The following is a 27,970-nucleotide window of genomic DNA, read 5'->3' on the forward strand; positions in this document are numbered from 1 at the left end:
GACTCAACAGCGTCATTGTCAAGACAGCCAAAGGGGGACAACCGCTCAGCATGCAGGTAAGAGGCCTCTTACCACCTCTTACCTGCATGCCGAGCAGATGTCTCCCTTTGGTTGTCTTGATAATGACCCTGTCGGGTTGAAACGTCTACTTATTTGTCATGACAACGATTATCTATTAAAATGTTCTCCTGTTATGAGATTGGTGAGTGTCCTTTTTTTCAGTCCACCTGGTTTTCTATCATCTATCTATCTATCTATCTATCTATCTTTCTCTAACGTCCTAGTGGATGCTGGGAACTCCGAAAGGACCATGGGGATAGCGGCTCCGCAGGAGACTGGGCACAAAAGTAAAGCTTTAGGACTACCTGGTGTGCACTGGCTCCTCCCCCTATGACCCTCCTCCAAGCCTCAGTTAGATTTTTGTGCCCGACCGAGAAGGGTGCACACTAGGGGCTCTCCTGAGCTTCTTAGTGAAAGTTTAGTTTTAGGTTTTTTATTTTCAGTGAGACCTGCTGGCAACAGACTCACTGCATCGAGGGAAGGAAAAAAACTACGCGCTTGGGTGAGAAACACTGCACTGTGATTGTCAGCAGCCTCCTGATATAGGGAATTGCCAATCCCTAACATAAACCACAAACCAACAAATTAACAGGTGGCGCTTGACAATCAAATGAAATTAAAAAACATTTATTTAAATACAACAATGGATTTGTGACGTATACAGCACCTTCTGGTATACTAAGGCGTGAGTGACTCATGTTATAAAATCACATTAATCAATCAATTATATATTTATTTCATATTTTAATTTACTTGCACCAAAAGTGTACCATAGATAGCTAAAATCCTCTAGGCGCAGCTATTTATTTGTGTGCATTTAAGTTTACTAATTATAATTGGTTACCTGAGGAATTGAATAAGAAGCCTTACCATAGTGCACATTTTTATTATTGTGAATTGTCATATTATTTTATTCTCCCGGGAGTGTGTTGTAACCTTATTTATTGTATTTAAATAAATTTTTTTTAATTTCATTTGATTGTCAAGCGCCACCTGTTAATTTGTTGGTTCACTGCATCGAGGGACTAAGGGGAGAAGAAGCGAACTCACCTGCGTGCAGAGTGGATTGGGCTTCTTAGGCTACTGGACACCATTAGCTCCAGAGGGACCGAACACAGGCCCAGCCTCGGAGTCCGGTCCCAGAGCCGCGCCGCCGGCCCCCTTACAGAGCCAGAAGCAAGAAGAGGTCCGGAAAATCGGCGGCAGAAGACATCCTGTCTTCACCAAGGTAGCGCACAGCACTGCAGCTGTGCGCCATTGCTCCTCAGGCACACTTCACACTCCGGTCACTGAGGGTGCAGGGCGCTAGGGGGGGGCGCCCTGAGCAGCAATAAAAACACCTTGGCTGGCGAAAATACATCACATATAGCCCCCAGGGCTATATGGATGAATTTTAACCCCTGCCAGATTCCACAGAAAAACGGGAGAAAAGGCCGCCGAGAAGGGGGCGGAGCCTATCTCCTCAGCACACTGGCGCCATTTTCTCTCACAGCTCCGTTGGAGGGAAGCTCCCTGGCTCTCCCCTGCAGTTACTACACTACAGAAAGGGGCTAAAAAAGAGAGGGGGGCACTAATTAGGCGCAGTATAACAATACAGCAGCTATAAGCGGAAAAACACTTATATAAGGTTATCCCTATATATATATATATATAGCGCTCTGGTGTGTGCTGGCATACTCTCCCTCTGTCTCCCCAAAGGGCTAGTGGGGTCCTGTCCTCTATCAGAGCATTCCCTGTGTGTGTGCTGTGTGTCGGTACGTTGTGTCGACATGTATGAGGAGGAAAATGATGTGGAGGCGGAGAAATTGCATGTAACAGAGATGTCACCCCCTAGGGAGTCGACACCTGAGTGGATGAGCTTATGGAAGGAATATGTGACAGTGTCAGCTCTTTACAAAAGATTGATGACATGAGACAGCCGGCGACTCAGCCTGTGCCTGTCCAGGTGTCTCAAAAGCCATCAGGGGCTCTAAAACGCCCGTTACCGCAGATGGCAGATACAGACGCCGACACGGATACTGACTCCAGTGTCGACGATTAAGAGACGAATGTGACTTCCAGTAGGGCCACACGTTACATGATTGAGGCTATGGAAAATGTTTTTACACATTTCTGATAATACCAGTACCACTAAAAAGGGTATTATGTTGGGTGAGAAAAAACTGCCTGTAGTTTTTCCTGCATCTGAGGAATTAAATGAAGTGTGTGATGAAGCGTGGGTTTCCCCCGATAAAAACTGTTAATTCCTAAAAAGTTATTAGCATCATACCCCTTCCCGCCAGAGGATAGGGCACGTTGGGAAACACCCCCTAGGGTGAATAAAGCGCTCACACGCTTGTCTAAACAGGTGGCACTACCGTCCCCGGATACGGCCGCCCTTAAGAAACCTGCTGACAGAAAGCAGTAAAATGTATATACACTCACACGGGTGTGATACTGCGACCAGCAATCGCCTCAGCCTGGATGTGCAGTGCTGGGGTGGATAGGTCGGATTACCTGACTGACAATATTGATACCCTAGATAGGGACAGTATATTACTGACTATAGAGCATTTAAAAGATGCATTTCTATATATGCGTGATGCACAGAGGGATATTTGCCGACTGGCATCAAGAGTAAGTGTGCTGTCCATTTCTGCCAGAAGAGGGTTATGGACAAGACAGTGGTCAGGTGATGCTGATTCCAAAAGGCATATGGAAGTATCGCCTTATAAAAGGGAGGAGTTATTTGGGGTAGGTCTAACAGACCTGGTGGCCACGGCAACGGCTGGGAAATCCACATTTTTACCCCAGGTAGCCTCTCAACATAAGAAGACGCCGTATTATCAGGCGCAGTCCTTTGGGCCCCATAAGGGCAAGCGGGAAAAAGGCTCCTCAATTCTGCCCCGTGGCAGAGGGAGAGGAAAAAGGCTGCAGCAAACAGCTATTTCCCAGGAACAGAAGCCCTCTCCCGTTTTCTGCCAAGTCCTCAGCATGACGCTGGGGCTTTACAAGCGGACTCAGGCACGGTGGGGGCCCGTCTCAAAAATTTCAGCGTGCAGTGGGCTCACTCACAGGTGGACCCCTGGATCCTTCAGGTGGTATCTCAGGGGTACAAATTGGAATTAGAGACGTCTCCCCTTCGCCGTTTCCTAAAGTCTGCTTTACCGACGTCTCCCTCCGACAGGGAGGCGGTATGGGAAGCCATTCACAAGCTGTATTCCCAGCAGGTGATAATCAAGGTACCCCTCCTACAACAGGAAAAGGGGTATTATTCCACGCTGTTTGTGGTACCGAAGCCGGACGGCTCGGTGAGACCTAATTTAAATCTGAAATCCTTGAACACTTACATACAAAGGTTCAAATTCAAGATGGAGTCACTCAGAGCGGTGATTGCAAACCTGGAAGAAGGGGATTATATGGTGTCTCTGGACATCAAGGATGCTTATCTCCATGTCCCAATTTACCCTTCTCACCAAGGGTACCTCAGGTTTGTGGTACAGAACTGTCACTATCAGTTTCAGACGCTGCCGTTTGGTTTGTCCACGGCACCCCGGGTCTTTACCAAAGTAATGGCCGAAATGATGATACTCCTTCGAAGGAAGGGAGTTTTAATTATCCCTTACTTGGACGATCTCCGGATAAGGGCAAGATCCAGGGAACAGTTGGTAGTCGGGGTAGCACTATCTCAAGTAGTGTTGCGGCAGCACGGTTGGATTCTTAATATTCCAAAATCGCAGCTGATCCCGACGACACGTCTTCTATTCCTAAGGATGATCCTGGACACAGTCCAGAAAAAGGTGTTTCTCCAGGAGGAGAAAGCCAGGGAGTTATCCGAACTAGTCAGAAACCTCCTAAAACCAGGCCAAGTGTCAGTGCATCAGTGCACAAGGGTCCTGGGAAAAATGGTGGCTTCCTACGAAGCAATTCCATTCGGCAGATTCCACGCAAGAACTTTCCAGTGGGACCTGCAGGAAAAATGGTCCGGATCGCATCTTCAGATGCATCAGCGGATAACCCTGTCACCAAAGACGAGGGTGTCTCTCCTGTGGTGGTTGCAGAGTGCTCATCTTCTAGAGGGCGCAGTTTCGGCATTCAGGACTGGGTCCTGGTGACCACGGATGCCAGCCTGCGAGGCTGGGGAGCAGTCACACAGAGAAAAAATTTCCAGGGCTTGTGGTCAAGCCTGGAGACATCACTTCACATAAATATCTTGGAGCTAAGGGCCATTTACAATGCCCTAAGCCAAACAAGACCTCTGCTTCAAGGTCAGCCGGTGCTGATCCAGTCGGACAACATCACGGCAGTCGCCCACGTAGACAGGGCGGCACAAGAAGCAGGAGGGCAATGGCAGAAGCTGCAAGGATTTTTCGCTGGGCGGAAAATCATGTGATAGCATTGTCAGCAGTGTTCATTCCTGGAGTGGACAACTGGGAAACAGACTTCCTCAGCAGAAGTTTTCCACATGATTGTAAACCGTTGGGAAAAACCAAAGGTGGACATGATGGCGTCCCGTCTAAACAAAAAATTGGACAGGTATTGCGCCAGGTCAAGGGACCCTCAGGCAATAGCTGTGGACGCTCTGGTAACACCGTGGGTGTACCAGTCAGTGTATGTGTTCCCTCCTCTTCCTCTCTTACCAAAAGTACTGAGAATTATAAGACGGAGGGGAGTAAGAACTATACTCGTGGCTCCGGATTGGCCAAGAAGGACTTGGTACCCGGAACTTCAAGAGATGCTCACGGAGGACCCGTGGCCTCTACATCTAAGAAGGGACCTGCTCCATCAAGGACCCTGTCTATTCCAAAACTTACCACGGCTGCGTTTGACGGCAGGGCGGTTGAACGCCAGATCCTGAAGGAAAAAGGCATTCCGGATGAAGTCATCCCTACCCTGATCAAAGCCAGGAAGGATGTAACCGCAAAGCATTATCACCGCAAAGCATTATGTTGCGGGTGCGAGGCCAGTAAGGCCCCGATGGAGGAATTTCAACTAGGTCGATTCCTGCATTTCCTGCAAACAGGAGTGTCTATGGGCCTAAAATTGGGGTCCATTAAGGTTCAAATTTCGGCCCTGTCAATTTTCTTCCAAAAAGAACTAGCTTCAGTTCCTGAAGTTCAGACTTTTGTAAAAGGGGTACTGCATATACAGCCTCTTTTTTGTGCCTCCAGTGGCACCTTGGGATCTCAATGTAGTTTTGGGGTTCCTAAAGTCACAATGGTTTGAACCACTTGAATCTGTGGAGTTAAAATATCTCACATGGAAAGTGGTCATGCTGTTAGCCCTGGCCTCGGCCAGGCGCGTGTCAGAATTGGCAGCTTTATCCTGAAAAAGCCCTTATCTGATCTTCCATTCAGACAGGGCGGAATTGAGGACTCGTCCTCATTTTCTCCCTAAGGTGGTTTCAGCGTTTCATCTGAACCAACCTATTGTGGTACCTGCGGCTACTAGTGACTTGGAGGACTCCAAGTTGGTGGACATAGTCAGGGCCCTGAAAATATATGTTTCCAGGACGGCTGGAGTCAGAAAATCTGACTCGCTGTTTATCCTGTATGCACCCAACAAGTTGGGTGCTCCTGCTTCTAAGCAGACTATTGCTCGTTGGATTTGTAATACAATTCAGCTTGCACATTCTGTAGCAGGCCTGCCACAGCCAAAATATGTAAAAGCCCATTCCACAAGGAAAGTGGGCTCATCTTGGGCGGCTGCCCGAGGGGTCTCGGCTTTACAACTTTGCCGAGCAGCTACTTGGTCAGGGGCAAACACGTTTGCAAAATTCTACAAATTTGATACCCTGGCTGAGGAGGACCTGGAGTTCTCTCATTCGGTGCTGCAGAGTCATCCGCACTCTCCCGCCCGTTTGGGAGCTTTGGTATAATCCCCATGGTCCTTTCGGAGTTCCCAGCATCCACTAGGACGTTAGAGAAAATAAGAATTTACTCACCGGTAATTCTATTTCTCGTAGTCCGTAGTGGATGCTGGGCGCCCATCCCAAGTGCGGTTTATCTGCAATACTTGTACATAGTTATTGTTAACTAAATTGGGTTATTGTTGAGCCATCTGTTGAGAGGCTCAGTTGTTTCATACTGTTAACTGGGATTCATATCACGAGTTGTACGGTGTGATTGGTGTGGCTGGTATGAGTCTTACCCGGGATTCAAAATCCTTCCTTATTGTGTACGCCCGTCCGGGCACAGTATCCTAACTGAGGCTTGGAGGAGGGTCATAGGGGGAGGAGCCAGTGCACACCAGGTAGTCCTAAAGCTTTACTTTTGTGCCCAGTCTCCTGCGGAGCCGCTATCCCCATGGTCCTTGCGGAGTTCCCAGCATCCACTACGGACTACGAGAAATAGAATTACCGGTGAGTAAATTCTTATTATCTATCTATCTATCTACTGTATCTATCTACTGTATCTATCTACTGTATCTATCTATCTATCTATCTATCTATCTATCTATCTATCTATCTATCTACTGTATCTATCGATCTTATAAATAAGTAAATCACTCTTTGGCAGTGTTTCAAATCTGCCTTCAGTTACACACATATATCTGTTTTAATCATTAGGAATTTAACAAAGAAATTGCCATATATTCTAAATCAAGATATCAGGGGAACCCTTGATCAATCATTCCAAATAGCAGCTAGACCTATTTAGAACAGTGACTGGAGCAGCGCTAGTGTACTTATTTGTAATGGTTGTAGTGTTGACACTAAGGAAATGTCTGCAGATTCGGTGATCAGGTGATGACTTCCGGCAGTCAGCCAGCAAAAACGCCCCTAACCCTAACTCTCCTGCTAGTGCTTACCCTAACCCTCTGCTCCGGCTATCTAACCCAAATTCTCAGCTTCCATAGCCTTATCCTAATGTCAGCATTCTTCAGAATATTGACATTTCACATATTGACATTTGACATTTTGAACATATCGATATTCTGCAAGTTCCATGTCAATATATTAACATTGCAATGTCGGCATTTTGAATTTGATTGTTGGCATTGTGACAGCATCCCAAGCACGCAGTATACAGTGCTATAATTTCCAGGAAGTGGCAATCCTATTACAGATTAACTGCTAAGCAGTTCTGATCTCAGGCACCCTAGGGTGGCATGTATGAGTGCACAGATCATTGAAATGCGCTGATGATTGTTTTGCTTCTGCTTGATCACCGACTTGGTTTTAATTTTAATACATATGCTGATATTGCTGCAGTTTGGCACCTGACACTGCATTTTGGGGTAGATGTATTATACCCGCACATGGGTGTAGTATGTTAGGTAGATAAGACTTAGGTCGACAGTGTCTAGGTCATCCACTATTGGTCGTCAGTAAGTAGGTCGACATGGTTTCTAGGTCGACATGTACTAGGTTGACATGAGTAAAGGTCTACATGAGTTTTTTTCACTTTTTCTCTATCGTCCTAAGTGGATGCTGGGGTTCCTGAAAGGACCATGGGGAATAGCGGCTCCGCAGGAGACAGGGCACAAAAGTAAAGCTTTTACAGGTCAGGTGGTGTGTACTGGCTCCTCCCCCTATGACCCTCCTCCAGACTCCAGTTAGATTTTTGTGCCCGGCCGAGAAGGGTGCAATTCTAGGTGGCTCTCATAAAGAGCTGCTTAGAGAGTTTAGCTTAGGTTTTTTATTTTACAGTGATTCCTGCTGGCAACAGGATCACTGCAACGAGGGACAGAGGGGAGAAGAAGTGAACTCACCTGCGTGCAGGATGGATTGGCTTCTTGGCTACTGGACATGAAGCTCCAGAGGGACGATCACAGGTACAGCCTGGATGGTCACCGGAGCCACGCCGCCGGCCCCCTCACAGATGCTGAAGCAAGAAGAGGTCCAGAATCGGCGGCTGAAGACTCCTGCAGTCTTCTTAAGGTAGCGCACAGCACTGCAGCTGTGCGCCATTTTCCTCTCAGCACACTTCACACGGCAGTCACTGAGGGTGCAGGGCGCTGGGGGGGGGGGGCGCCCTGGGAGGCAAATGAAAACCTTTAAAAAGGCTAAAAATACCTCACATATAGCCCCAGAGGCTATATGGAGATATTTACCCCTGCCTAAATGTACTAAATAGCGGGAGACGAGCCCGCCGAAAAAGGGGCGGGGCCTATCTCCTCAGCACACGGCGCCATTTTCTGTCACAGCTCCGCTGGTCAGGAAGGCTCCCAGGTCTCTCCCCTGCACTGCACTACAGAAACAGGGTATAACAGAGAGGGGGGGCAAAATAAATGGCAATATATTAATATAAAAGCAGCTATAAGGGAGCACTTAATCATAAGGCTATCCCTGTCATATATAGCGCTTTTTGGTGTGTGCTGGCAGACTCTCCCTCTGTCTCCCCAAAGGGCTAGTGGGTCCTGTCTTCGTATAGAGCATTCCCTGTGTGTCTGCTGTGTGTCGGTACGTGTGTGTCGACATGTATGAGGACGTTATTGGTGTGGAGGCGGAGCAATTGCCAAATATGAGGATGTCACCTCCTAGGGGGTCGACACCAGAATGGATGCCTTTATTTGTGGAATTACGGGATAGCGTCAACTCGCTTAAGCAGTCGTTTGCCGACATGAGGCGGCCGGACACTCAATAAGTGCCTGTCCAGGCGCCTCAAACACCGTCAGGGGCTGTAAAACGCCCCTTGCCTCAGTCGGTCGACACAGACCCAGACACAGGCACTGATTCCGGTGGTGAAGGTGACGAATCAACCGTATTTTCCAGTAGGGCCACACGTTATATGATTTTGGCAATAAAGGAGATGTTACATTTAGCTGATACTACAGGTACCACTAAACAGGGTATTATGTGGGGTGTGAAAAAACTACCAGTAGTTTTTACCGAATCAGAAGAATTAAATGACGTGTGTGATGAAGCGTGGGGTGCCCCGATAAAAAACTGCTAATTTCAAAGAAGTTATTGGCTTTATACCCTTTCCCGCCAGAGGTTAGGGAGCGCTGGGAAACACCTCCTAGGGTGGACAAAGCGCTAACACGCTTATCAAAACAAGTGGCGTTACCCTCTCCTGAGACGGCCGCACTTAAAGATCCATCAGATAGGAGGATGGAAAATATCCAAAAAGGTATATACACACATGCAGGTGTTATACTACGACCAGCTATTGCGACTGCCTGGATGTGCAGTGCTGGGGTAGTTTGGTCAGAGTCCCTGATCGAAAATATTGATACCCTGGACAGGGACAATATTTTACTGTCGTTAGAACAAATAAAGGATGCATTTCTTTATATGCGTGATGCACAGAGAGATATCTGCACACTGGCATCACGGGTAAGTGCTATGTCCATTTCGGCCAGAAGAGCTTTATGGACACGACAGTGGACAGGCGATGCGTAGAGGAGTTATTTGGGGTCGGTCTATCGGATTTGGTGGCCACGGCTACGGCCGGGAAATCCACCTTTCTACCTCAAGTCACTCCCCAACAGAAAAAGGCACCGACCTTTCAACCGCAGCCCTTTCGTTCCTTTAAAAATAAGAGAGCAAAGGGCTATTCATATCTGCCACGAGGCAGAGGACGAGGGAAGAGACAGCAACAGGCAGCTCCTTCCCAGGAACAGAAGCCCTCCCCGGCTTCTACAAAAGCCTCAGCATGACGCTGGGGCTTCGCAAGCGGACTCGGGGGCGGTAGGCGGTCGTCTCAAGAATTACAGCGCGCAGTGGGCTCACTCGCAGGTAAATCCCTGGATCCTGCAGATAATATCTCAGGGGTACAGGTTGAAATTAGAGACAGAGCCACCTCGCCGTTTCCTGAAGTCTGCTTTACCAACGTCCCCCTCAGAAAGGGAGACGGTTTTGGAAGCCATTCACAAGCTGTATTCTCAGCAGGTGATAGTCAAGGTACCTCTTCTACAACAAGGGAAGGGGTATTATTCCACTCTTTTTGTGGTACCGAAGCCGGATGGCTCGGTAAGGCCTATTCTAAATCTGAAGTCCTTGAACCTGTACATAAAGAAGTTCAAGTTCAAGATGGAGTCACTCAGAGCAGTGATAGCGAACCTGGAAGAAGGGGACTTTATGGTATCCTTGGACATCAAGGATGCGTATCTCCACGTTCCAATTACCCCTCACACCAGGGGTACCTCAGGTTCGTTGTACAAAACTGTCACTATCAGTTTCAGACGCTGCCGTTTGGTTTGTCCACGGCACCTCGGGTCTTTACAAAGGTAATGGCCGAGATAATATTTCTTCTTCGAAGAAAAGGCGTATTAATTATCCCATACTTGGACGATCTCCTAATAAGGGCAAGGTCCAGAGAACAGCTAGAGATGGGTTTAGCACTATCTCAAGAGGTGCTAAAGCAGCACGGATGGATTCTGAATATTCCAAAATCCCAATTAATGCCGACAACTCGTCTGCTGTTCCTGGGGATGATTCTGGACACAGTTCAGAAAAAGGTTTTTCTTCCCGAAGAAAAAGCCAAGGAGTTATCTGACCTGGTCAGGAACCTCCTAAAACCAGGAAAGGTGTCTGTACATCAATGCACAAGAGTCCTGGGAAAAAATGGTAGCTTCTTACGAAGCAATCCCTTTCGGCAGATTCCATGCAAAGGGATCTGTTGGACAAATGGTCAGGGTCGCATCTTCAGATGCACCTGCGGATAACCCTGTCGCCGAGGACAAGGGTATCCCTTCTGTGGTGGTTGCAGGAGGCTCATCTATTGGAGGGCCGCAGATTCGGCATGCAGGATTGGATCCTGGTGACCACGGATGCCAGCCTGAGAGGCTGGGGAGCAGTCACACAGGGAAGAAATTTCCAGGGAGTGTGGTCGAGCCTGAAAAAGTCTCTTCACATAAGCATTCTGGAACTAAGAGCAATCTACAATGCTCTAAGCCAGGCGGAACCTCTGCTTCAAGGAAGACCGGTGTTGATCCAGTCGGACAACATCACGGCAGTCGCCCATGTAAACAGACAGGGCGGCACAAGAAGCAGGAGGGCAATGGCAGAAGCTGCCAGGATCCTTCGCTGGGCGGAGAATCACGTGATAGCACTGTCAGCAGTATTCATCCCGGGCGTGGACAACTGGGAAGCAGACTTCCTCAGCAGACACGACCTTCACCCGGGAGAGTGGGGACTTCATCCAGAAGTTTTCCACATGCTATTAAACCGTTGGGTAAAACCAATGGTGGACATGATGGCGTCTCGCCTCAACAAAACACTGGACAGGTATTGCGCCAGGTCAAGAGATCCGCAGGCAATAGCTGTGGACGCGCTGGTAACACCTTGGGTGTACCAGTCGGTATATGTGTTTCCTCCTCTGCCTCTCATACCAAAGGTATTGAGGATTATACGGCAAAGAGGAGTAAGACTAGTGGCTCCGGATTGGCCAAGAAGGACTTGGTACCCGGAACTTCAAGAGATGGTCACGGACGATCCGTGGCCTCTACTTCTGAGAAGGGACCTGCTTCAGCAGGGTCCTTGTCTTTTTCAAGACTTACCGCGGCTGCGTTTGACGGCATGGCGTTTGAATGCCAGATCCTAAAAGGAAAAGGCATTCCAGAAGAAGTCATTCCTACCTTGATAAAGGCAAGGAAGGAAGTCACCGCGAAGCATTATCGCCGTATTTGGCGAAAATATGTTGCGTGGTGCGAGCAGCGGAGTGCTCCGATGGAGGAATTTCAACTGGGTCGTTTTCCTACATTTCCTGCAATCAGGATTGTCTATGGGTCTCAAATTGGGATCTATTAAGGTTCAAATTTCGGCCCTATCAATATTCTTCCAAAAAGAATTGGCCTCAGTCCCTGAGGTCCAGATTTTTATCAAAGGAGTACTGCATATACAGCCTCCTGTGGTGCCTAAGGTGGCACCGTGGGATCTAAATGTAGTTTTAGATTTCCTCAAATCCAATTGGTTTGAACCACTAAAGAATGTGGATTTGAAATATCTCACATGGAAAGTGACTATGTTACTGGCCCTGGCTTCGGCCGGGAGAGTATCTGAACTGGCGGCTTTGTTTTATAAAAGCCCTTATTTAATTTTCCATTCGACATAGGGCAGAGCTGCGGACGCGTCCGCATTTTCTCCCTAAGGTGGTATCAGCGTTTCACCTGAACCAGCCTATTGTAGTGCCTGCGGCTACAGACGACTTGAAGGACTCCAAGTTGTTGGACGTTGTCAGAGCCTTAAAAATATACATTTAAAGGACGGCTGGAGTCAGAAAATCTGACTCGCTGTTTATACTGTATGCACCCAACAAGTTGGGTGCACCTGCTTCTAAGCAGTCGATTGCTCGTTGGATTTGTAACAAAATTCAACTTGTACATTCTGTGGCAGGCCTGCCACAGCCTAAATCTGTTAAGGCCCATTCCGCAAGGAAGGTGGGCTCATCTTGGGCGGCTGCCCGAGGGGTCTCGGCATTACAACTCTGCCGAGCAGCTACGTGGTCAGGGGAGAACACGTTTGTAAATTTTTACAAATTTGATACCCTGGCAAAGGAGGACCTGGAGTTCTCTCATTCGGTGCTGCAGAGTCATCCGCACTCTCCCGCCCGTTTGGGAGCTTTGGTATAATCCCCATGGTCCTTTCAGGAACCCCAGCATCCACTTAGGACGATAGAGAAAATAAGAATTTACTTACCGATAATTCTATTTCTCGGAGTCCGTAGTGGATGCTGGGCGCCCATCCCAAGTGCGGATTATCTGCAATACTTGTACATAGTTATTGTTAATTAATTCGGGTTATTGCTTAGGAAGCCATCTTTCAGAGGCTCCTCTGTTATCATACTGTTAACTGGGTTTAGATCACAAGTTGTACGGTGTGATTGGTGTGGCTGGTATGAGTCTTACCCGGGATTCAAAATCCTCCCTTATTGTGTACGCTCGTCCGGGCACAGTACCTAACTGGAGTCTGGAGGAGGGTCATAGGGGGAGGAGCCAGTACACACCACCTGACCTGTAAAAGCTTTACTTTTGTGCCCTGTCTCCTGCGGAGCCGCTATTCCCCATGGTCCTTTCAGGAACCCCAGCATCCACTACGGACTCCGAGAAATAGAATTATCGGTAAGTAAATTCTTATTTTTTGGTGTCGTTTTCTCCAAACAGTGACCGGGAACCCCAATTAGTGCACCGTGTCCCCTCGCATGGCAAGTGAAGGCAAGGTACCGATGCGCTCACTCTGCTACCGATGCGCTCGGCACAGGTTACCGTTCCCAATTGTAGTCCACACGGAACATAAAGTATGAAAAAGTTCAAAAAATGTAAAAAAACAAAACAAAACTCATGTCGACCTTATGTCATGTCGACCTAGAACATGTTGACCTAGAGTCCCTGTTGACCTATAAACCAGGTCGACATACTTACTGTAGTGGTCGACCTTGACGGTGTCAACTTACAGTACTTACTGTCGACCTAAAGACCGGATACCCCCGCACATATCATGTGCATATAACACTTTCTGCTCCTCCTCTTTACTGAGGCGAAGCAGGAAGCACTATCGCTGAGATGTATTAACATGTTGTTCACCAGAGCAGAGGAATGAAAATCCCGTGGGGATCCCTGCCCAGTGCTGATGCGCGCTCTCTTCCTGGCTGGCTCATAGGCTATGCGAAGATCTCGCAAGATCTCCTGTGCGCTATCTTACCGATAGCACCGTTATAGACAGGGGAGCATAACGCCTCTGTCATATACTGCACTTCGCCAGAGTCACACATGGGGGGAGCGGTATCAGCGCACATAACCCCCATATCGACTCATCTTACAGTACATCTACCCCTTCGTGTTTAGTTTGCAATTGTGGTATGCTTCACTAGATTATTATTTGTGTTGAATGTTACATAAACCCTTAATACTTTTACATTTGTGTATCATTGGCTTTTCATTATGTCAGGTTGTATTACTTCAAAAAGATGACAGAAAAGGCAGCACAAAAATACTGTATTCTCACTCACAAGTAGAGTCAGTGTAAAAAATTTTCAAATTAATTTGTACTTTTGAGTGGGAATAATTTATTTTTGTGCTGCCAGTCCTTTTGTCATTTTGCTTTTTGGTTTGGCCATAGCTCAGAGGTTCCCAAACTGTGTGCAATGGCTCCCTGGGGTGCCTCGGGACACTTGCAGGGGTGCCCCGGGTTGGTGGTCCAGGACCAATTCAAATTATTCATGGTCAATATAATAGGCAAATCCAGTGCTGGTGGCTGCCAGTCATAAAATATTTGGCCAAACAGAAGCAAATCTTGTCCCTCACCACACAACTGACCCTAAGGATGACATATAAACGCGATCTACTTAATGTAATACAGGTTGAGTATCCCTTATCCAAAATGCTTGGGACCAGAGGTATTTTGCATATGGGATTTTTCCGTAGTTTGGAATAATTGCATACCATAATGAGATATCATGGTGATGCGACCTAAGTCTAAGCACAGAATGTATTTATGTTTCATATACACCTTATACACACAGCCTGAAGGTAATTTTAGCCAATTTTTTGTTATAATTTTGTGCATTAAACAAAGTGTGTGTACATTCACACAATTCATTTATGCTCCATATACACCTTATACACAGAGCCTGAAGGTCATTTAATACAATATTTCTCTATCGTCCTAGTGGATGCTGGGGTTCCTGAAAGGACCATGGGGAATAGCGGCTCCGCAGGAGACAGGGCACAAAAAGTAAAGCTTTAGGATCAGGTGGTGTGCACTGGCTCCTCCCCCTATGACCCTCCTCCAAGCCAGTTAGATTTTGTGCCCGGCCGAGAAGGGTGCAATCTAGGTGGCTCTCCTAAAGAGCTGCTTAGGAAAGTTTAGCTTAGGTTTTTTATTTTACAGTAAGTCCTGCTGGCAACAGGATCACTGCAACGAGGGACTTAGGGGAGAAGAAGTGAACTCACCTGCGTGCAGGATGGATTGGCTTCTTGGCTACTGGACATCAGCTCCAGAGGGACGATCACAGGTACAGCCTGGATGGTCACCGGAGCCTTGCCGCCGGCCCCCTTGCAGATGCTGAAGTAAGAAGAGGTCCAGAATCGGCGGCAGAAGACTCCTCAGTCTTCTAAAGGTAGCGCACAGCACTGCAGCTGTGCGCCATTTTCCTCTCAGCACACTTCACACGGCAGTCACTGAGGGTGCAGGGCGCTGGGAGGGGGGCGCCCTGGGAGGCAAATGAATACCTAGTTTGGCTAAAAATACCTCACATATAGCCTCCGGAGGCTATATGGAGATATTTAACCCCTGCCAGAATCCGTTAAGAGCGGGAGACGAGGCCGCCCGAAAAAGGGGCGGGGCCTATCTCCTCAGCACACAGCGCCATTTTCCCTCACAGAAAGGCTGGAGGGAAGGCTCCCAGGCTCTCCCCTGCACTGCACTACAGAAACAGGGTTAAAACAGAGAGGGGGGGCACTAATTTGGCGATATGCTTATATATATATTAAGATGCTATAAGGGAAAACACTTATATAAGGTTGTCCCTATATAATTATAGCGTTTTTGGTGTGTGCTGGCAAACTCTCCCTCTGTCTCTCCAAAGGGCTAGTGGGTCCTGTCCTCTATCAGAGCATTCCCTGTGTGTGTGCTGTGTGTCGGTACGTGTGTGTCGACAGGTAGGAGGACGATGTTGGTGAGGAGGCGGAGCAATTGCCTGTAATGGTGATGTCACTCTCTAGGGAGTCGACACCGGAATGGATGGCTTATTTAGGAAATTACGTGATAATGTCAACACGCTGCAAGGTCGGTTGACGACATGAGACGGCCGACAAACAATTAGTACGGTCCAGACGTCTCAAAAACACCGTCAAGGGTTTTTAAAACGCCCGTTTACTTTAGTCGGTCGACACAGACACAGACAGGGACACTGAATCCAGTGTCGACGGTGAATAAACAAACGTATTCCTTATTAGGGCCACACGTTAAAGGCAATGAAGGAGGTGTTACGTATTTCTGATACTACAAGTACCACAAAAGAGGGTATTATGTGGGATGTGAAAAAACTACCATAGTTTTTCCTGAATCAGATAAATTAAATAAAGTGTGTGATGATGCGTGGGTTCCCCCCGATAGAAAATTATGGGCGGTATACCCTTTCCCGCCAGAAGTTAGGGCGCGTTGGGAAACACCCCTTAAGGTGGATAAGGCGCTCACACGCTTATCAAAACAAGTGGCGGTACCGTCTATAGATAGGGCCGTCCTCAAGGACCAGCTGACAAGGCTGGAAAATATAATAAAAAGTATATACACACATACTGGTGTTATACTGCGGCCAGCGATCGCCTCAGCCTGGATGTGCAGAGCTAGGGTGGCTTGGTCGGATTCCCTGACTAAAAATATTGATACCCTTGACAGGGACAGTATTTTATTGACTATAGAGCATTTCTATATATGCGAGATGCACAGAGGGATATTTGCACTCTGGCATCATGAATAAACGCGATGTCCATAACTGCCAGAAGATGTTATGGACACGACAGTGGTCAGGTGATGCAGATTCCAAACGGCACAGTATGGCCGTATAAAGGAAGAGGACTTGTTTGGGGTCGGTCCATCGGACCTGGTGGTCACGGCAACTGCTGGAAAATCCACCGTTTTTTACCCTAAGTCACATCTCTGCAGAAAAAGACACCGTCTTTTCAGCCTCAGTCCTCTCGTCCCTATAAGATCATATCTGCCCAGGGATAGAGGAAAGGGAAGAAGACTGCAACAGGCAGCCTATTCCCAGGAACAGAAGCGTTCCACCGCGTCTGACAAGTTCTCAGCATGGCGCTGAGACCGTACAGGACCCCTGGATCCTACATGTAGTATCCCGGGGGTACAGATGGGAATGTCGAGACGTTTCCCCTTCGCAGGCTCCTGAAGTCTGCTTTACCAAGTCTCCCTCCGACAAGGAGGTAGTATGGGAAAAAATTCACAAGCTGTGTTCCCAGCAGGTGACAATTAAATTACCCCTCCTACTACAGAAAAGGGGTATTATTCCACACTATATTGTGGTACTGAAGCCAGAAGGCTAGGTGAGACTTATTCTAAAAAAAAAAAAAAAAAAATTTTTTTTTGAACACTTACAAAGGTTCAAATTAAGATGAAGTCACTCAGAGCAGTGATAACGAACCAGGAAGAAGGGGACTATATAGTGTCCCGGGACATCAGGGATGCTTACCTCTATGTCCCAAATTTGCCCTTCTCACTAAGGGTACCTCAGGTTCGTGGTGCAGAACTGTCACTATCAGTTTCAGACGCTGCCGTTTGGATTGTCCACGGCACCCCGGGGTCTTTACCAAGGTAATGGCCGAATTGATGATTCTTCTTCGAAGAAAAGGCGTCTTAATTATCCCTTACTTGGACGATCTCCTGATAGGGGCATAGTCCAGGGAACAGTTGGAGGTCGGAGTAGCACTATCTCGGATACTGCTACAATCAGCACGGGTGGATTCTAAATATTCCAAAATCGCAGCTGATCCCGACGACACGTCTGCTGTGCCTAGGGATGATTCTGGACACAGTCCAGAAAAAGGTGTTTCTCCCGGAAGAGAAAGCCAGGGAGTTATCCGAGCAAGTCAGGAACCTCCTAAAAACAGTGCATCATTGCACAAGGGTCCTGGTAAAAATGGTGGCTTCCTACGAAGCAATTCCATTCGGCAGATTTCACGTAAGAACTTTTCAGTGGGATCTGCTGGACAAATGGTCCGGATCGCATCTTCAGATGCATCAGCGGATAACCCAATATCCAAGGACAAGGGTGTCTCTCCTGTGGTGGTTATAGAGTGCTCATCTTCTAGAGGGCCGCAGATTCGGCATTCAGGATTGGATGCTGGTAACCACGGAGCCCAGCCTGAGAGGCTGGGGAGCAGTCACACAAGGGAAAAATTTCCAGGGAGTGTGATCAAGTATGGAGACTTTTCTCCACATAAATATACTGGAGCTAAGGGTAAATTTATAATGCTCTAAGCTTAGCAAGACCTCTGCTTCAAGGTCAGCCGGTATTGATCCAGTGGGAAAAACATCACGGCAGTCGCCCACGTAAACAGACAGGGCGACACAAGAAGCAGGAGGGCAATGGCAGAAACTGCAAGGACTTTTCGCTGGGCGGAAAATCATGTGATAACACTGTCAGCAGTTTTTCATCCCGGGAATGGAAACTGGGAAGCAGACTTCCTCAGCACGACCTCCACCCGGGAGAGTGGAAACTTCATTGAGAAGTTTTTTTCCACATGATTGTAAACCGTTGGGAAATACCAAAGGTGGACATGATGGCGTCCCGTCTGAACAAAAAACGGGACAGGTATTGCGCCAGGTCAAGGGACCCTCAGGCAATAGATGTGGACGTTCTGGTAACACCGTGGGTGTACCAGTCGGTGTATGTGTTCCCTCCTCTGCTTCTCATACCTAAGGTGCTGAGAATTATAAGATGTAGAGGAGTAAGAACTATACTCATGGCTCCGGATTGGCCAAGAAGGACTTGGTACCCGGAACTTCAAGAGATGCTTACAGAGGTCTTATGGCCTCTGCCGCTAAGAAGGGACTTGCTTCAGCAAGTACCATGTCTGTTCCAAGACTTACCGCAGCTGCGTTTGTCGGCATGGCGATGGAAAGCCGGATCCTAAGGGAAAAAAGGCATTCCGGAAGAGGTCATTCCTACCCTGGTCAAAGCCAGAAAGGAGGTGACCGCACAACATTATCACCACGTGTGGCGAAAATTTGTTGCGTGGTGTGAGGCCAGGAAGGCCCCACAAAGAAATTTCAACTCGGTCGTTTCCTGCATTTCCTGCAAACAGGAGTGTCTATGGGCCTCAAATTGGGGTCCATTAAGGTTCAAATTCGGCCCTGTAAATTTTCTTCCAGAAAGAATTGGCTTCAGTTCCTGAAGTCCAGAAGTTTGTCAAGGGAGTATTGCATATACAAACCCCTTTTTTGTGCCTCCAGTGGCACTGTGGGATCTCAACGTAGTTCTGGGATTTCTCAAATCACATTGGTTTAAAACCAGTCAAATATGTGGATTTGCAGCATCTCACATAAAAAGTGACCATGCTCTTGGCCCTGGCCTGGACCAGGCGAGTGTCAAATTGGTGGTTTTTTCTCAAAAAAGCCCATATCTGTTTGTCCATTCGGACAGGGCAGAGCTGCGGACTCGTCCCCAGTTCTCTCCCTAAGGTGGTGTCAGTGTTTCACCTGAACCAGCTTATTGTGGTGTCTTGCACCTACTAGGGACTTGGAGGACTCCAAGTTGCTAGAAGTTGTCAGGGCCCTGAAAATATATTCCAGGACAGCTGGAGTCAGAAAATCTGACTCGCTGTTTATACTGTATGCACCCAACAAGTTGGGTGCGCCTGCTTCTAAGCAGTCGATTGCTCGTTGGATTTGTAACACAATTCAACTTGCACATTCTGAGGCAGGCCTGCCACAGTCTAAATCGGTTAAGGCCCATTCCACAAGGAAGGTGGGCTCATCTTGGGCGGCTGCCCGAGAGGTCTCGGCATTACAACTCTGCCGAGCAGCTACGTGGTCAGGGGAGAACACGTTTGTAAAATTCTACAAATTTGATATCCTGGCAAAAGAGGACCTGGAGTTCTCTCATTCGGTGCTGCAGAGTCATCCGCACTCTCCCGCCCGTTTGGGAGCTTTGGTATAATCCCCATGGTCCTTTCAGGAACCCCAGCATCCACTAGGACGATAGAGAAAATAAGAATTTACTTACCGATAATTCTATTTCTCGGAGTCCGTAGTGGATGCTGGGCGCCCATCCCAAGTGCGGATTATCTGCAATACTTGTACATAGTTACAAAAATCGGGTTATTATTGTTGTGAGCCATCTTTTCAGAGGCTCCGCTGTTATCATACTGTTAACTGGGTTTAGATCACAAGTTGTACGGTGTGATTGGTGTGGCTGGTATGAGTCTTACCCGGGATTCAAAATTCCTCCCTTATTGTGTACGCTCGTCCGGGCACAGTACCTAACTGGCTTGGAGGAGGGTCATAGGGGGAGGAGCCAGTGCACACCACCTGATCCTAAAGCTTTACTTTTTGTGCCCTGTCTCCTGCGGAGCCGCTATTCCCCATGGTCCTTTCAGGAACCCCAGCATCCACTACGGACTCCGAGAAATAGAATTATCGGTAAGTAAATTCTTATTTTTAAATAACTTTGTGTATTAAACAAAGTTTGTGTACATTAAGCCATCAAAAAACAAAGTTTTCACTATCTCATTCTCACTCAAAAAAGTCCGTATTTCGGAATATTCCGTATTTCGGAATATGTGGATATGGGATACTCAACCTGTATTTCTTTCTAAGTCTCTCAATAAAAATTTTTTGGCCTAGGGGTGCTGTGAAAAAAATTATGATTTTCTAGGGCGCCATGATTCAAAAAAGTTTGGAAACCACTGCCATAGCTTGATAGTATACACTCTCATCCCCTAATTCAGAATTGCATGCAAAGCATTCACTTCTGCAATTTTTTGCACTTCTTATGGTCACAAGGCCTAACAATGCACACTTATATCTGTGGATCTGTGGGCTATTCAGAGTAGCGATATGCATCATAGGAAAATTAATAGTTGCTGCTCCAGTATATTCCAATAAAGATGTCTGATCATTTTAGTTGGAGTCTGAAAATAAGCATCTTTATAAAGCTGAAAGGTAACAGTAAGCATTCATCTAAAATAGAGATTTTCAACCTTTTACAACTCGTGGCACACTGAACAAGATCTAAATATTGCCAAGGCACACTCAAATATAATGGTGATGAATGGTGCAGTTGCTTGTCCTAGATGTCATGTCGCAGCTTCTCCATAGGTACCACCTGAGCCACATCTGAGAAGGCCAGAAGAGTCCAACACTGCCCGGGCCCAAAATTAGAACTGGCTCTGCAACCACTAAACCCACCAGTATTGATCTTTCCAGGGCTTCAGTAGCGGCAAACCACTGACGGGCCTGGCTCTGCTTCTATGGTGGCACACCTGGAGACTGCTCAGGGCACACTAATCTGCCACGGCACAGTGCTTGAAAAACACTGATTTAAAAGTTTGAAACTGCAGTCAAAATTGCCCTTTAATCTATATAAACACATTTATAATCCAGCACTTTAAAGACAAGTTATAGGGACCACTAAATTTCTGTCTTTTAAATGATCATGGCCATGATGGCTACAGGGCACTGTTTATTCATTGTACACTAGACTGAGATCAGTATAATTTTGAACAGGTGCATTCACCCAACATAAGTCCAGGGGCAGATACAGGGGGGGGAAGGCATTCAGTGAGCAGCAGCACTCTCCTCCCTCTCTAACTACATGATGTTCCACTGGGACTACATTGCTATACAGGGGTCAGTGGTAGTGGGCAGGGGAGAAGTGATACGGGGTCAGGAGGAGGGTTCGCACTGATCGATCGACCCCCTTCCCTGATTCCGCCACTGCTGTTGTACTCCATGATTTTCTAGGATTTAAGTAGGCCCCAATCAGCAGCTTGTAATACACCCTGAGCCTGACCTAGTTGGTGATGGCATTTTGCTCATTATAATGCTGCACGTGCATAATTAAAATGCTATTCCATCTAGTGTTAAGCTCAAATTTTAAGCAATTTATTCCTAACTTGAAATATATGTGTGTAATATCTTCAGAGTTGTGTAGAAGCAACAAAATGGAGGCAGTTTTTTTTTTTGTGCCAACAGCAAAATGTACAATTATAGGAATGTAAATAACACATTTCTAAACATTTATTTCCGAAATCTAAATGAGTGATTTAAAAAATTGGCAGTTAAGTGGCATAATCAACTGTAGATTACATCAGTATTATTTAGTTTATTTCTAAGTAAGAAGTACAAAAAGATTTATGGTTTTGTAAAAAGCCATAGCTTTAGTGACAATGAAGCAAACTGAAGGTGCATACACACTGTGCGATTTTCCTTGTGATATGGACTACATAGTCCATATAGCAGGAAAATATAGTGCATGTTGCACCGTTTGTATATAGCTTGCAATGCCGATGTGCGGTCCAGCAGCATCACAAGAAAAAATAGACTGTGCAGGCAACCCAACATTGACCATATCAGTGGTGCCGGGCCCCAGCCACATAGCATAGTGTCGGGCATTTCCTGCATCACACCTTTAGATCTCTGGGTCCATTTGACTTGTTTGAAGAAAAAAAAGAAAAAGAAAGAAAAGAAACCGTTTTTTCAGTTTGATGACTCAAAGAGAAGTTTTTGGATTGGATGAGACTGAACCCTGATGAATATTTAATATAGAATCCTTAATAACATAAATAAAATACCACTTCCAACATGGCCTTCACAAAATTGGTAAATGTTTAGTGGAACTTGAGTATATGCTGTTCTCGGTCACAGTTCTATGGAGAAAAATTGCTCATATTATTATATTTTATTTGATGTAGCTATTGATAGGCAGAAGCATTATTGATGATTAATATTAAAGCTGTCTCTGGCAACTGCTACTTTTGCGCTGCAGATTCCAGTAGTGTGGAATGCTTTGTAGCAGAAATTTGAGGAATTATCTAAATATAATAGTTTTAAATAATAAGTAAAACCACATTTCCCTTAGGTCAGTCGTGTAAAAGACAACAAGGTCCTCAAACCAGAAATAACCAGTCTTGGCCGGTCTGGTGGGGTGTGTGAGGTCATACTGTGATGTCATAATGGCAACTGCCTATATCAGGGTTGTGTTGTTGCTGTCTCTTGCAAATGAGTCCTGGGACAGCATAGCACACTGGTAGAAGATTAGTGACTGGGCAAAGATTAGGGCAGCTTAGTTCGAATCGTCGGCAGACTTTTTGCATGACTATTATAATATATTACTTATAACCTTTGGGATAGCATAGTATTGCATATAAACAAAATCTCACACCTACTGGGACAGTGCCGTTACTTAACAACCACAAGCGGCTGCAAATGGGCCATTGGAGATATTTGAAGAGCGCTGTCTAGTTGGGCCTATAATGTTCCTAATTAAATCGTTTATGTGCAGCCGCATCTATGACATCTCCTTGAAGTTGTTTGGTGAGCCTATAATGTTGCAAATTAAATCCTTTACTCTCTCTCTGCCTGCCTAAATCCAAGTGTACCAGTATTGCTAGCTGATCTATTTTTATTAATGTGCAGAGATGTAAGAAAATTATATAGTGCTTTAATTACTACTTTTGTTTTTATCCATTACTATATACAGATGTAGCCATGCTGATCATGGCTACATCTGAGTGAAAAGTGCACCCTCGATGTAACTATGCGTGCCTGCGCCTAGCCGTGCCGAGCTGCGGCATTTGCCGCGCCTATCCATGCGAATGGGGCACACACACACACGTCTTAGATGTCCAGACGTACGCGGTGCGGTCACGCCTAACACGGTAAGAGGTAGCCATGACAAGAATGGCTACATTTGTACAGTTGTAATCCCTGTTAGCGTCAGAAATTAATACTATGGTGGTTATGACTGTCCCCCTTTCCCCCTCACTCCCATTCATCTCTTGCTCTCTTTTTTTCACTCTCTCACCATTGACGTGTAGGTGCGTTTTTCTCCGGACGGGTAAATAGGTAAAAATAGCAGATTTGAGGCGACAGAAGGGATGACTGGGTTAGGCAAGGTTAGTGGGTGGGCAGGTGGTCTGGGCAAACTCTGCATAGTCTCTTAATGCCTAGAGGGACGGGCAGTCTTTCAGCCATGGGTCCCCAGAGGTTTCCTCCACAAGGGGGTTTTTCCTCTCCTGAGTGCTGAAGGATGACTTTTCATGAGTCATGAGGCTCCCGCCATCTTGTTCCTCTTATAGGACAAGTTTGTAAGATTACTGGACCACTCTTAGTCTGAAATTCCCTATTTCTGCAGCGGGGTACACTGTGTTCCACAGGGAATACATCGGGGTGTAGAGTTGGATCTTGATCCAGAGGCACCAACAGGGTAAAGCTTTGACTGTTCCCAGGATGCATTGCACGGCCTCCTCTATAACCCCGCCTCCAGGCACTGGAGCTCAGTTTGTAAGTTGGTACTTGCAGAGCAGGTCACTTAACTGGGGGTGGTTGCGCTAGGCAGCCCTGAAAAGAGCTTTTAGAAGACTTCAAGGGCTGCAGCACTTTATATGTCATTGTGACATACTGTGCTGCGGCTCCATCTCCTCCCTAGCAGCGCCACATACTCCCGCTGGCCAAATTCCCAGGTACTTGCAGTGGAGGTGCACACCCGCTGACGTTCTCCAGGATCGCGTGGCTGAATCTTAGGGAGGAGGTAAGAGGGTCCCCCAGGCGGGAGCCGCCGCTAAATTGCGTTCCGGACGCGGTCCCAGGAGACGGACCACGTCGCTGGCGTGGACACTGCCAGTACAGGACCCCACTATATCCACCAGGGCAGGGAGCACAGGTCGGATTGTGAAAAATCCATTTTGATAAGGCTCCACAGAACCCGGTGGTGAGGACCAGCATAGGAGATAAGGCACTGACCTATTGCCCCTCACTCAGCTCCGGGTGCCATCTACTGCTGGTGTTCCCACCCTGGAGCTGCTTCTCACTCTCCCTCATTCCCTGACTGAGATTTGGGTGCCATCTTCTCAAGTAGGTGCGTCTGGACTCCAGGACTGCAGTTCAAAGTCTCCTCTGTAAATCTGCATGCTTCATCAGCGCTGTGATTTTACAGTCTTTTAAGTATTCTACATGTCATTTTAAGACAGTGTTGGTTAAGAATGAGTGTCTCTCTACCAGAATATTAAGTACAAGTGTTTTGATATATACATCAAGTCTCTGGCTGTGCATTGTTTTATACATATATATTTCTGCAGCGGGGTACACTGGGGTTCCACAGGGATAACATCAGGGGGTGTAGAGTTGGATCTTGATCCAAGGCACCAACAGGCTAAAAGCTTTGACTGTTCCCAAGATGCACAGCGCCTCCTCCTCTATGACCCCACCTCCGTGCACAGGAGCTCAGTTTGTAAGTTGGTGCCAGCAGTGCAGGCTGACAACAGGGAGGGCTGTGCTAGGCAGCCCTGAAAAGAGCTTGCAATTGAAGAAAAAAGACTTCAGAGCCGCAGCATAGGCACTTAAAAGTGCTATGTGTCATTATGACACATCGTGTTGCGGCTCCCTCACCTCCCAGCGTCGCTGTATACTCCCGCACCCTGGTTGCCGGGTAACTACAGCAGAGGGCTCCGGTTCTTACTTAGGGCACACACCGCTGCTACTCTCCGGTATCGCGTGGCAGCTGCAAGGAGGAGGTATGAGGGTCCCCAAGGCGGGACCCACTGCAAACCGCGATCCAATGCGGTCTCTGTGAGGCAGACTGCGCGTGCTGGTGTGGACACTGTGACCGTGGAGGGACCCTACTAGACCACCAGGGCAAGGGCACAGGTCGGATTTCAGTAATAAACCGTTTCTATAAGGCCTGCAGTACCCGGTGGTGAAGTCCAGCAAGGGGATCTGGCTCTGACCTGTAGCCTCTACCCCAGCTCCAGTGCGCCATTTACTGCTGTAAAGCCGCCTGCATCATCAGCGCTGTGCATTTACAGGACACTTAAGTATTCTACATGTCTTTAGACAGTGTTAAGAACAAGTGCAATTTGCCAGGGATATTTAGTACAAGTATCCTGTGATATACATCCAGTCTTTACTGTGCATTTATATATCTATATACCTAATTAGCTGTACTTGTGTAGTGCAGGTACTACAGTATTGCTAGTCCAGTGCAGTTTTATTGTTATTTGTGATAATGTCTGCATTGTACATGTGACTGTGTGTGTGCCAATAGCTGCTGTGTGATTTCCATTCCATGTATCTCACATCTACTGCTATCCCTATATTCTGTACCCTGAAGGGGGCTCTTGCATCAGGGTTTTCATATAATATAGCGGTTATCACAGGATATAGGTGGACATTCCGAGTTGATCGCTAGCTGCATTTGTTCGCAGCGCAGCGATCAGACAAAAAAATGGCAGTTCTGCGCATGCGTATGCGGCGCAATGCGCACGCTCATCGTACGGGCACAATGGCCGATGTAGCTTTGCACAGGGTCTAGCAAAGCTTTTCAGTCGCACTGGTGGCCGCAGAGTGATTGACATGAAGTGGACGTTTCTGGATGTCTATTGTCCGTTATCAGGGAGCGTTCGGAAAAACGCAGGTGTGCCAGGAAAAACACAGGCGTGGCTGGCCGTACGCTGGGCGGGTTTGTGACGTCAAAACAGGAACTGAACAGTCTGAAGTGATCGTAAACGCTGAGTAGGTTTTGAGCTACTCTGAAACTGCACAAAAAACCTTTGTAGCCGCTCTGCGATACATTCGTTCGCACTTCTGCTAAGCTAAAATACACTCCCAGTGGGCGGCGGCATAGCATTTGCATGGCTGCTAAAAACTGCTAGCGAACGATCAACTCGGAATGACCCCCATACTCTCTTGGTATTTTTTCTGTGTATTACAGTCACCATATACCTCTTAAATCCTCTGTGTGTGCTCTGCCTGTAGTCACACTGTCCGGGGGATTTTTGTTTGGTACTTAGTCTGCTTATATTGTACTGTTCCACCCTAAGGTAAAGCTTTCTTATAATGTCAGCTCAACAAGGTGAGGGTTCTGTGGCTGACCCTGCGTTCTGCAGTGTTCATGCCATGGATGTCTCTGAGGAAAATATTGCAGCTAAGGGTTCAGGTGCTGGGGGCTTAGTACCCCTCAGTCAATCTACTACAACGGGGGCAACTACTGACCCGCCATGGGCTATATTTTCTAATTTGCTAACTACGCTGGTAACTAGATTTGCGCCCCCTATGGGACCTCCTGTAGCATTACAGCCACATATTGTCCCTGCTGTTAATCCACCATGGGCAGATACTCTGTCCTCTCAGTTACAGCAATTTAATCAGTCTTTGGCCAAGCAAAATCCTAACCCTCGCCCGTCTAAGACCAAGGGGTCATCTAAGCGGGCCATTATGTCTTCACAATCCACACATGTTACAGATACTTCATCTGATGAAGATGGCGCATATACTGATCTCTCAGACACTGATGCAGATGCTTCTGATGGGGAATCCCTGACCCAAGTGGATGTTCCTGACCTCTTAAAGGCTATAAGGCTGATTCTTCAATTTGATGAAGACGAAGAACCACCGGCTCCCTCTAAGAAACCAGATAAGTTCAAGCGTCAGACGGTTACTAAGTTAGTTTTACTACATTCTGACCATTTAGTTGACATACGTCAGGAATCCTGGGAATATCCAGGAAAGAAATTCTCTCGGTCTAAGAAGATGCTAGCTCGATATCCCCTCGCTGCAGAGTTAAGCAAAAATTGGGAAACACCACCACCGGTGGACTCACAGGTCGCATGTCTGGTGGTATCATCTGCTCTGCCTGTCACTACCGTCACCTCTCTGAAGGAACCGACGGATAAGCGTGTGGAGGGTTGCTTGAAGTCTATTTACACTCTGGTTGGAGCTGTGCGGCTACTATTGCGGCCTCTTGGGCTGCTAAAGCTATAGAGCGCTGGGTTCAGGAGGTTGAAGCAGAACTACCATTACATTTTCCTGATAATGCAAAACAGTGTTTTTCGTACATTGTTACAGCCTCTCAAGAGGTGCATCGGATGCAGGTATCCTAGCGGTCAAGGCGTCTACCACGTCTATTCTGGCTCGTCGGATCCTCTGGTTGCGGTCCTGGTCAGTAGATCTGGACTCGAAAAAGACCTTGGAGGTAATCTCTTTTAAGGGAAACATTCTTTTTGGGGAAGATCTCAACAAGATTGTCGCTGACTTAGCGTCTGCTAAGTCTGCATGTCTGCTTAGTACTACTCCTTCAGCCCCGAAGGCTAATAGTACTTCCTTTAGTTCCTTTCGACCTCCAGGTAAAGCAAAGGGTCAGGCGTACCCGAAACAGGCTCGCACTTCCAAATCTACTAAGCCCAAACCTAAACGTGCCTGAGATACCCGTCAGCCTGCTTCCAAAACAGACAAGCCTGCTGCACGACGGGGCGGGCCTCCCTCTGGGGAATCCCAGGGTGGGAGGCCGACTTTTACGATTTGCTCAGGTATGGT

General features: G+C 47.2%; 1 protein-coding gene across 4 annotated transcripts in view; it reads left to right on the forward strand.

Moving 5' to 3' along the window:
• Positions 1-27,970, forward strand: part of NME7 (NME/NM23 family member 7) — a 522,975-nt gene that overhangs the window by 352,898 nt on the left and 142,107 nt on the right. The gene's annotated exons all lie outside the window — the stretch shown is intronic.

The sequence above is a fragment of the Pseudophryne corroboree genome, chromosome 2 (assembly GCF_028390025.1).
Source record: "Pseudophryne corroboree isolate aPseCor3 chromosome 2, aPseCor3.hap2, whole genome shotgun sequence".
In the NCBI taxonomy this organism is placed as follows: Eukaryota; Metazoa; Chordata; class Amphibia; order Anura; family Myobatrachidae; genus Pseudophryne; species Pseudophryne corroboree.